A 12,187-nucleotide genomic window follows, 5' to 3' on the forward strand; every position below is an offset into this window, starting at 1 on the left:
TTTGTAAAGTTTACCAAAAATAATTGAATTCACGGGAAAAAGTTGTTGCCTCCTTTTAGGTGTGGAAATGTCGTAAAATATATTACAATATAAAAACAAATATCTTAACTCGTTTATCATTATTTTGTTTATATTATATCATGTTATAACACATGGAAATCACGATTTGTATGTTTAAAATTATTATATTGAGAAAAAAATATTAAATGTCAACAAAAAATGCAGTTTATTTTGGATTGTAAGTAAACATAAAATATCGTGATAAGTAAAATAAATATAATACTTTAACATAGATTTTGAAACACTTTTTTGTATATAACATTTAGAGTTTTATTGCTTAAATTACATCTTTATCTAAAATCAATAACTCCAATCATTCTTTGTTATTTACTCTACATACGTGTGTAAAAATTAGTTCTCGCAAAAAATACCAACATTTGACAATGATTGGTTATGACTTTTATTTATAGTCATAGCAAAACAAATAAACAAAAAAAATTATCTCCTTTTGAATTTGAATGAATTTTTGTTGTCCGAAGCCATTGACAATCTTAAAATAAAGATTGCTTCCAGTTATGACCGTTGTTTCTAAGACGTGATTACTTAATGATACTATCTGAAGTCTAGTCTTATTACATAAGACATTTTTCTTGGCAGTGTTTCTTAGTAACATAGCTAAAACATCACGTTTTAAAATTAACTTATTGTTTGACAAATCGGAGGTTTTAAGTCTATTTAAAACATCATGTGAGTATAAAGTCTCATCAAAGAAACTTTGATTGGCATACAACCCATGCATTTTTTCTTCTCCTAGAAACAATGAATATAGACGATCGTTTATTTCTTGAATTAATGACTTAATTTTCGGTGCATTACATGGTTGCGAAATCCAAATAAAATGGATAATAACAAAAACATAGTAATTAATCATAAATTTACAAACATGTGTTTGTATTATAAGGGTTGATTAAAATAAAATAAAACATTTTCAACTAAATCGTCATATTTATTATACGAACTTATATTTTAAAATATGCATATACATAAAATATATTGGTTATATTTATAAATTGATATACAACAAAATTACTTTATCAAGCCACATTTTCTAAACAAATAGAAAAGATAAAATTCAATAGAAAAAATGTTTGATTAATTTATAAACACAAATCGAATAATAGCTAAAACTGTTCATGTAATAAATCCTCGGATTTTAGAGCATATTTATAAGATGAAGCGAACCCATGAAAAAAAAAACAAAGGTGATAAGAAGGATTTAATAAAATATACAACTAAATAATGTGGATGGATATATTAGAAATACATATCAAACATCTTGTGTGATGTAAGAGAAGCTCATTTCTACAGATTTAATTCATAAACATCTGGATAAAAAAATAAATCAAGTATAATATTATCATTTTTATAATAATGCAACCAAATAAAATCCTAAAAAGTTAAAAATCAAACCTAATAAAAATATTAATTTACGGACTTATTAATATTCAGATACACGAAAGAGTTGTTGGCTTAAACCAAAATAAAAGGAACATGTAGGTTATCAATAGGTTGCAAATGTATTGGGAGTCAGAGATCACAAGAATTGGTGATTGATGGGGATACAACATAACTTTAGCCTATTTAAATGTTTTTGAATTGTTAGATAACATGGATTACCATTTTCAAATTAGGATAGAATTTTTGTTTCAAAATTTGAACCGGAATTGATATTGTTATCAAAATAAGTAGATTGAATTAATATGGACGGGAGGATATAAAAAGATGTCTTTGAAGTATGCCACATGACATTTTTTAGATTCGTTTATTAGGAGAGGTAGAGGTAGACTTGGTTCATATTATACTATTTGTAACCTATATTAAAAGCCATGATCCCCATTTAGGTGTAGGAATATGATAGCGTTTAACCACTTCAACAAATAACAAATGATTTTACACAAGAGTAATAAATCCAAAATGAAAAACAAGAGCTAGTACAATCAATTTACGTTTGTCCACACGATCAGAATGATCAACTACTTACTACTTAGTTAACCTAAAACTATTAATAAAGCCAAACCTAGAAACTCTGACAAAAAACTTACCCATGAAAAAATTGAAAACGAATTTGATATAAGAACCAGTCCACGAAAAATTTCTTCCTGGGTCGCAACCCCCGACCCCCACAACGGGTGGCCCCCCCTTGACCCCCACCCACTCTTTTGGGGGAGAGGTCTCATGAATTGTCTCTTTAACGACTATAGGGTCAAAAAGGTGAATTAGTCTCCACAACTTAACAATCTCCCACTTGGAGGTTGATGAACAAATCGCTGACATCCATTCTAGAACTTCATAACCTCAATCTCTCTTTCGAGTTCACGCATTCTCATCAAGTATATGGAAGGTCGGTTGAATCAATATGCATCTTCAACTTCTCTATAGTTACCATCTTGGTATACATGTCTATTGGATTCTTTGTACCAAAGAATTCTTCAAATTCAGAGTCTTGTTACTTATCTGTTCTCAGATAGAGTGATACTTCATATGAATGTGTTTTGTATAACTACTCTTTTGTCACATGTACATTCAACTGATTGACGTATCTCCAATCATGAACACATAACTGGTTGTGCTATTTCCCAAATCCATATAACCCCCAAATCAACATCAGCAAAACTTTGCAAAACTACTCTTTTTCTTCATAAACATAAGAACGATTCGGAAGTACCTTTTAAGTAGTGCAACAACCACTTGACATCTTCCTAGTGCTCTATCTCTCTCTCTCTCTCTCTCTCTCTCTCTCTCTCTCTAGGTTAGACATAAAACGACTCAAAATTCCAACTACATAAGTATTATCTAGTCTGGTGCATATCGTAACGTACATCAAGCTACCAACTGTTGAAACATAAGGAAACTTGGCCATCTTTTATTTGCCTCTTCATTCTTGGGGACTATTGTTGGATAAGGTTTCTAAGTCCATAACTATTTCGGGTCAGTACTTGACCCGACCCGGCATGGTCCATTTGAGTTGCATGGCACCATGCAATTGGATAGAGTAAATGAGAGTAATAACACTTGGAGATTATTAATATATTATAAGTTCTAATATATTAATAATATTATTTGATTAGTTTGATCAAGAATTAATTAAGTGATCAAAGGATAACTAATTAAATATATGGGTTGATTATGTAAATCATTCATATCTTGTATAGTGGGCTAAGAGGCTCCATGGATTATCAAGTTGGGTTCCACCCATAGGATGCTCCATGGATGCTCCATGGGAGTTACAAACCCATGGGTCATGGAAATGAAGAGTCATGACATATTAGGGTTTACATGGTGTAACCCTAGATGTGTCAACACTATATAAGAGTCCCATTCTCCACAAAATCAGACACACATAAGAAACTAGAGGGCTTGGCCGATTTTAAGAAGTGTGTATTCTCTCAAAAGTCTTTCCAAGAGCATTTGGTGTTGTGTGAAGCATTTGAGGCATCACACTTGGGGTGCTAGGCTCACAAGGTTTCAAGGAACATAAGCAACAACAAGGTAAGTTATTCTATCTTTCATTCAAGTTAAAATTGTTCCCCATGTATGCTAGATAGGAATATAACCTTGGAAATTCAACTTTGCATGATAATTAGACAAACATAGATCCAAGGTTATTAGGGTTGCATGTACACTTAGGAAGTGTTAGAATGCTCAAAACCCATCAGTGGTATCAGAGCCTAGACTTGTTTGTTTGTTATTTGTGCTAAAAAGTTGAAGAAAGTCGAAAAACTTGCTGTCTGACTGCTGGACTCGTCGAGTTCACTTGTATCTTCAACCTACTCGTCGAGTAGGTTAATGCACTCGGCGAGTAGGGTCGACAGAGTGCAGATTTTCGACTTTAGTTGCTGAAAATGGATTAGAAACATTACCCTAAACTGTTTTGGTACTTGAAAACTTGTTTTAGATGGTGTAATGTCTTGCTAATTCATTTACAACAACTAGTTATCAAAATTATAAAAGTTTTAAGTGTAGTTTTGATTCATGAAAGTGCTTATGTTCATGTTCTTGATCTTATGATGTTTAGATGATCATAGGAATTATTTGTAACCTATGTGGTAGTTTAATTCTTGATCATAATGTGTTTTAATGGTATCCATAACTTGTCCTCAAGTTATGGAAAAACCAAAAGTCACTTGAGTTAAAAACCATTAAAAGAACACAAGAGTTAGAAAAATGAAGAGTCTTCATTTTATTACTCTATTAAACTCATAAGTTACAAGAAATGAAAAGTTTTGAAAGTTTACAAAACTTTCCCTCAAGTTTTGGAACAAGTAAAGTCAAGTTAAACCTTTAGTTCCAACCCTTAGAATTTTAAAAGTTAAAATTCAACCCTTATACTTACATTATTATGATTAAATAATTATATATATATATATATATATATATATATATATATATATATATATATATATATATATATATATATATATATATATGTATAAGAACAAAGTCTTCTTACCGCTAGTACGCCTCATTCACGAAACCAGTCTATAAGGTGGGTATAAGGTTGTTGCCTATAAAATGGCAACTTAATGGGTGTCCACTCTCACCCACCGCTTGCTTGACCGGTGGAGGGTCGTTAGCCGAACGGGTAAGACAAGGACTTACAAATTCTCATTAAAAGTATGATGAATATTATAAAGTAACTAAATGTTTTATTAAATTCCCAATCTTAGTTACTTTAGGAAAAATGTGAATAAGGTGCTAATCCATGAAATTACACTTTACACTTTGTGTAAGTCGTTGGTGGAGCGTGTGTGGTTAACCGGCACACTAACTTGGACTTAACAAGGTAGGTAAAGGGTGACTTAAGGTTTATTATAGTATCGATGGAGCGTGTGTGGTTTACCGGCACATCGATTGAGTGATAAACTTTAAGGGTACCAAGTGATTTGCATGGTTACTTCACACCTCGTTTTGTGATCCTCGGTATCCCAATCACAAAACTTGGAGGGCACACTCGAGATTGAAACATGTCTTTGAAAAGTTCATTGAATCTCAAAGAATCTAGGAATTTCTAAGAACCAATCAAAAACCTAATATCTAATATTTTGGTTTTCGTGGTGGAAATTGGTGAATCGTCATTCACCTACCTTTCAAATATGTTATAGCTTGGATTACGACATACCTCTTCCAAGTTATAATATATTGTGATTGGATCCTAGCCTTAATATTACATTTGGGTGTTTTATTAAGGACTCTCCTAATATCTAAACTAATCTTGTCCATTTCTTTCAGATGTCTTCAAACAATGCTGCTTCTGGCTCTAACCCTAATAGCTCCTTTACCCTTATGAACTTGTGTGGGAAAGTCACTTTTGATGGATCCAACTTCAATGAGTGGATCAGAAACATCAGGATGATTACCCGCTACGAGGACAAAGAATATGTCTTTGACAAGGAGCTTAAGGAGATTGATGAGACCACTGCAACTCCTCAGGAGATCGCTGACTTTCAGGCACATGAAAGGGATGCTACGAAAGTGGCATGCATCATGATGGCCACGATGACAGCGGAACTCCAAAAGTCTTATGAGGATTTCTACCCTTATGAAATGCACCAGGATTTGATGGAAAGATACCATCAAAGTGCACGAAAAGAGAGGTATGAAATCATCTGCTCCATGATAACAACCATGATGAAGGACGGGGAATCCGTCACGAGCCACATGCAGAAAAAGCAAAGGTATGTGGATCGTTTGCTGAAGCTTAATGTGAACTTCCCTGAGGAGCTTGCAATAGATATCATTTTGCACTCCTTACCATCGTGCTATGATCAATTCCGCATGACATATCACATGAATAAGGAAGAGGTCACACTCAGCAAACTTCAGGGACTTCTCAAGACTGCAGAAACAGGTCTTAAGGGGAAGTCGGTTGTTAACACTCCTACTCCAAAATCTACTCCGGTTTTGGCAATCCGGAAAAGTCGAGGGAAGAAGAGAAAGAGCTCTTCTAAGGGTACCAAGGCTCGGACCCTTGATGGCTCTTCTTCAAGTGGAACCAAGAAAGGTTTCATCACTCCTTCTTCTGACCCAAAAAGAGGCTGAATGCTTCTATTGCCATGAAAAATCACATTGGAAGCGGAACTACCCAAAATACCAGCAAGATATGAAGGATGGGAAAGTTAAACCCAACCATGCAGGTATTTACACTATCATTTCTAATAAGTCACCCCATTCTAAATCTTGGGTCCTTGATACCGGTTGTGGTATTCATATTTGTTGTGACTTGCAGGGACTAAGAAGAAGTGAGAATGTGGAGCAAGGAAGAATAAACTTAATCATGGGGAATAGGAAAGCTTTACCTGTTACCAAGATTGGAGTTTATACTTTATCGCTAAGTAGTGGGTTTAATTTAGATTTGAATAAATGTTGTTATTCGCCAGGAATGGCAAGAAATATTATTTCCTTTCATGCTTTGTACAAACAAGGGTTTACCTTTTCATTTAATAATGAAGTTGGTTCTATTGATGCTTTCTTTAATAATGTTCTTTATTTTAAAGCATTACCTTCTGATGGTGTGTATGAAGCTATATCTGTTATAGATAACTTAGGAAATAATGTTTTGTGTATTGATTCTATTAATAATAATAACTTGGATAAAGCATCATTATGACATTGTCGTCTTGGACATGTAAGCAAGAAACACATAGGCGAACTCCAAAAGGATGGAGTCTTGGAGTCATTTGACCTAAAGTCAGATGATAGTTGCGAATCATGCTTACTTGGAAAGATGACAAAGTCACCCTTCACAGGTTCTTGTGAGAGGGGTGAAGGTTTGTTGGACCTTGTACACACATATGTGTGTGGACCATTCAAACATGCCACAAGGGATGCTAATCATTATTATTTGACTTTTACTGATGATTACAGTAGATATGGATATGTCTACTTGATCAACCATAAGTCAGAGACTTTCAAAAGGTTTAAGGAATTTAAACAGGAAGTCGAGAATCAATTGGGCAGGAACATTAAGATGCTTCGATCCGATCGTGGTGGTGAGTATCTTAGTTCAGAGTTCCTCGACTATCTAAGGGAATGTGGGATAGTCTCATAATTGACACGTCCCAGGACACCACAGTTGAATGGTGTAGTTGAGAGGCGTAATTGAACCTTGTTAGATATGGTTCGTTCCATGATGAGTCGAGCTTCGCTACCAATCTCATTATGGGGGTATGCCTTAGAGACTGCTGCCCATATCCTTAATCTAGTCCCTACAAAGAAAGTTGTCAAAACTCCTCACGAGATGTGGACTGGTAAAGTACCTAAACTAGACCACATCAAGATTTGGGGTTGCGAGGCTTTCGTGAGACGCGAGACTCATGATAAGCTCGAACCCCGAAGCGAGAGGTGTATTTTCATCGGCTACCCACAACAATCCTTTGGTTACCTCTTCTACAGACCTAGTGAAAATGTGGTCTTTGTAGCTAGAGGGCTTTATTTAGAGAAAGAGAGAGTTCATAAGCCAAGGAAACAGTGGGAGGCAAGTTGATCTTGAAGAAATTCAAGAGTCAAGCGGTGAAGGAACTTCAAACCCTAGCACTCAACTTGAGGAGGAAACTCCTGTTGAGCCAATTGACAAGTCTGTACCTCTGAGGCAATCCACAAGGGTTAGGAATGCTCCTGAGCATTACTATGGATTCCATATTACTGCAGAAGGGGATACACTTATCAGTGATGAGACACTGATAGGTCTGGATGAACCTAGCAGTTACGCGGAAGCCATGGCAGGCCCTGAGTCAGCCAAGTGGAAAGAGGCAATGGACAGCGAAATATAGTCCATGTATGACAATCAAGTTTGGAACTTGGTTGAGAATGTACCAGGTCGTAAGACAGTAGGGTGCAAATGGGTCTTCAAGAAGAAGACCGACATGGATGGTAATGTACACACATATAAGGCTAGACTGGTTGCAAAGGGTTTCTCTCAAATTCCTGGAGTGGAATATGATGAGACCTTTTCTCCAGTAGCCAAAATTAATTCTATTCGGGTTCTGTTAGCCATAGCTGCATTTCATGACTATGAAATATGGAAAATGGATGTCAAAACCGCTTTCCTTAATGGAAAGTTGGCTGAAGATGTTTACATGAGTCAGCCAGAGGGTTTTGTCAGCAACGAGTACCCGAATAGAGTGTGTAAGCTTGAGAAATCCATTTATGGATTGAAGCAAGCACCTCGCAGATGGAATCTTTGCTTTGATGAAAAGGTCAAGGAATTTGGCTTTTCTAGGAGTGAAGATGAGTCTTGCGTGTATGTCAAGGCTAGTGGGAGTATAGTTAGCTTTTTGGTATTGTATGTGGATGACATACTACTCATAGGAAATGACATCCCAACCCTGCAGGAAGTTAAGTCCTGGCTTGGGAAGTGTTTCTCTATGAAGGACCTAGGAGAAGCTACCTATATTCTAGGGATAAGGATCTTGAGAGATCGGAGTAAAAGACTAATTGGACTTAGTCAGAGTACCTACTTGGATAAGGTGCTGAAGAGATTCAGCATGCAGGACTCCAGGAAAGGAGAGTTACCCATCTAGAGTAACACCAGATTGAGTAAGACACAAAGCCCTAGCACTGAGGCTGAGATAGCAGAAATGAGTCGAATACCTTATGCTTCGGCTATAGGATCGATCATGTATGCTATGACGTGTACTCGACCTGATGTAGCCTTTTCCCTGAGCATGGGTAGCAGGTATCAGGCGAACCCTGGCAAGGCACACTGGACTGCGGTAAAGAATATCCTCAAGTACCTACGGAGGACTAAGGACTGGGTCCTTACCCTTGGTGGGAGTGATGACTTGAGAGTTGTAGGGTATAGTGATGCTAGTTTCTAGACTGATAGGGATAACTTCCGCTCTCAGTCGGTGTAACAGCTCAAATTCTCAATTAAATTTTTTCGTTAAAAATAAAACATCATTATTCGACAAAAGGGTTTATTCCAAGTTTATTTCAAAATAAAAATAATAAATCTCCAGGATCTCCAACAGTGGCAGTGTGTACGTGTCATGCCGGCGCCTTCCCACGGTCGTCACTAGTACCTGAAAAACATAAACACAACTAGTAAGCATAAATGCTTAGTGAGTTCCCCAGTATACGACTTACCCACATACGCCTTCCGGCCCGGACCTTTCGGTCCACATAATATTGCCTTCCGGCCCGGACCTTTCGGTCCACGTAACGTTGCCTTCCGGCCCGGATCTTTCGATCCACATAACATTGCCTTCCGGCCCGGATCTTTCGATCCACAAGATAACTGCCTTCCGGCCCATACACATATATAACACATAATTCAAATACTCTAACACATAAAGCACATATATCATACCGTTCTTTCTAACACATTAAGTCTCGCCTTCCGGCCCGTATAATCATACAACACATATAAGCACACATCGCATAATAAGCATCTATCTCTCTAGACATAGCATGAATGTAACACACACGACCTTCCGGTCTAACAGTCAAACCCTTCCGGGTGAAGTATAGTGAGAAAACTCACCTCGTAGTACGCAGGCTATAACCTCCTCGAGCTACTCACACACAATCCGCTAGTCCGCAGGTTCCCTATAATACCACAGCCTTAGTTAATGATCTTATCAAACAAGCCAACTGACCCCTCTAAGATATATGCAGGTCAACGGTCAATTTTGACCGGACTCGTCGAGTGCAAAGGGTAACTCGACGAGTATAGACATCCTGACACCACTCGCCGAGTCTGAAGAACGACTCGACGAGTTCCAGTAGATCTTCAAGCTACTCGCCGAGTCAGAAGAACAACTCGACGAGTCCTAGTGAACCTTCAAGCTACTCGCCGAGTCCGAAGAACAACTCGGCGAGTTCTAGTGAATCTTCAAGCTACTCGCCGAGTCTGATCATTGGACTCGGCGAGTCCCCGCCATGCAGTCAACCCGCTGCCTCCTGTATTTCGCATGATTTCGAAGTATATAGATATAGGGCTTCCTGGACTTTCACATATACTATTACAGGGGTTTTTAAACACTTATAACAACAATATAATCTAACTAACCCTTAATTGGGTTTCCTAAACCCTAACTCGCATACAACGTAAAAGTTACAGATTTCAATCCGAAAATTACCTGGAAACGTGTTTCCTGTGTCTCCAAACCTCCAACACTCAATTCCTTTGATCACCACCTTGCTCCTCCTTGTCTAACGATCTCTTCAAGCCTTCTCAAGTCCTCTCTCTTGCTTCAGATGCTCACACACTCCCAGGGGATCTTCAATCGGCCAAAAGACACGACATGACGGCCATAATATCATTATATACGGTTCAGAATCGAAACGGCTAGGGTTCAGCTGAACAGCGTCGACTCGCCGAGTCCCTTATTGGACTCGTCGAGTCCAGTCGCGCGTCTGCGACCAAGACCATGGCCCTACTCGGCGAGTCGTGCACCAACTCGCCGAGTCCCCTCCTAAATGTGCCCCAAAAAATAATTTAAAGAAATACCTGAAATTCCGGGCTGGGGCTGGGTCTTTACCCTAAATGGAGGAGAAATTTCTTGGAAGAGTTCCAAGCAAGAGACAGTGGATGATTCAACTTGTGAATCAGAGTATATTGCAGCTAGCAAGGCGGCAAAGGAGGCGATATGGCTGAAGAACTTCATTGGAGACCTTGGAGTTGTACCAGCTATTAAAGAGCCAATGGAAATTTTCTGTGATAGTGAAAGTGCTGTTGCCTTAGCCAAGGAACCAAGGGATCATGGGAGATCCAGACACATCGACAGAAAATGCCATTTTATCAGACATCGAATAGAAGAAGGACTCCTCGTGGCAAAGAGGGTATCATCGGATGAGAACCCAGCAGATCCCCTCACGAAGGGACTGACTCGGGTTAAGCATCTCCAGCATGCTCGGAGCATAGGGCTGAAGGATGATATTAGATTTAGTAGTTAGACAACCCAGAAATTTGTAAAGTGTAATTGACATTAGATGATGAATAAAATGTGTTTTATTTATGAGTAAAGTGTTGCTATCTCTTGTCGATCGTTTACTATATTTCTTTTGCATGTTTTGACTTCCAGAATAATTTTGTTTGGTATAACATATTATTCAAACCTCCACAGTCGGTCATATGTCAGAAGTAGGTATGAATCAAGACTGTCATGATTGGTTGCAGAGGTCTAAGGTGTTGGACAAGGCTACAACAATCATGAGTGCTCATAAGTTCTGAGCATTGGACTCAACCCACGCTCACTGGAATCACTTCATGGAATTCTATCTCGAGTGATCGTGAGACGGTAATATCATATAAGTCTTCAAACCTAGAGATATGATTTGTTACTTACAAGTTGGTTATGCATTGATTGTACGAAAACGCATTGGTAACTCGATGTTATAAAACGTGCTTTTGTGTGTAATTCAATGAGTGGTAGAACAAACATATGAGTCGAAGTTTATCTGTTCCTTCTTGGATTAGAAGCTGATATCTGGGCCCCTCGATGATTTTGTTTTGACCTATGTACCGGGCCCGGTCAGAACTAAATTGATGTGTTCAATTAAGTTCTCTGTCAAACAAATCAGAAATCGAGAAACAAACTGCTGGACAATAAGTAAGACATTGTTCCATATATTTGTCCGGCTGATATCTAGAACAGAGGATTGTATGATCCCTTATCTTAAATGACGTACCATCATCTTCTCAGTTCCGAGAGACCTTGAAAGAGCTACGATTGCCGGTCGGTTCCTGAAGTACTGGAGTTATAGTTATTAGACTTATCCAAGTGGGAGACTGTTGGATAAGGTGTCTAAGTCCATAACTATTTCGGGTCAGTACTTGACCCGACCCGGCATGGTCCATTTGGGTTGCATGGCACCATGCAATTGGATAGACTAAATGAGAGTAATAACACTTGGAGATTATTAATATATTATAAGTTCTAATATATTAATAATATTATTTGATTAGTTTGATCAAGAATTAATTTAGAATTAATTAAGTGATCAAAGGATAACTAATTAAATATATGGGTTGATTATGTAAATCTTTCATATCTTGTATAGTGGGCTAAGAGGCTCCATGGATTATCAAGTTGGGTTCCACCCATAGGATGCTCCATGGATGCTCCATGGGAGTTACAAACCCATGGGTCATGGAAATGAAGAGTCATGACATATTAGGGTTTAC

Source organism: Lactuca sativa, chromosome 4, assembly GCF_002870075.4.
Source record: "Lactuca sativa cultivar Salinas chromosome 4, Lsat_Salinas_v11, whole genome shotgun sequence".
Classification (NCBI taxonomy): Eukaryota; Viridiplantae; Streptophyta; class Magnoliopsida; order Asterales; family Asteraceae; genus Lactuca; species Lactuca sativa.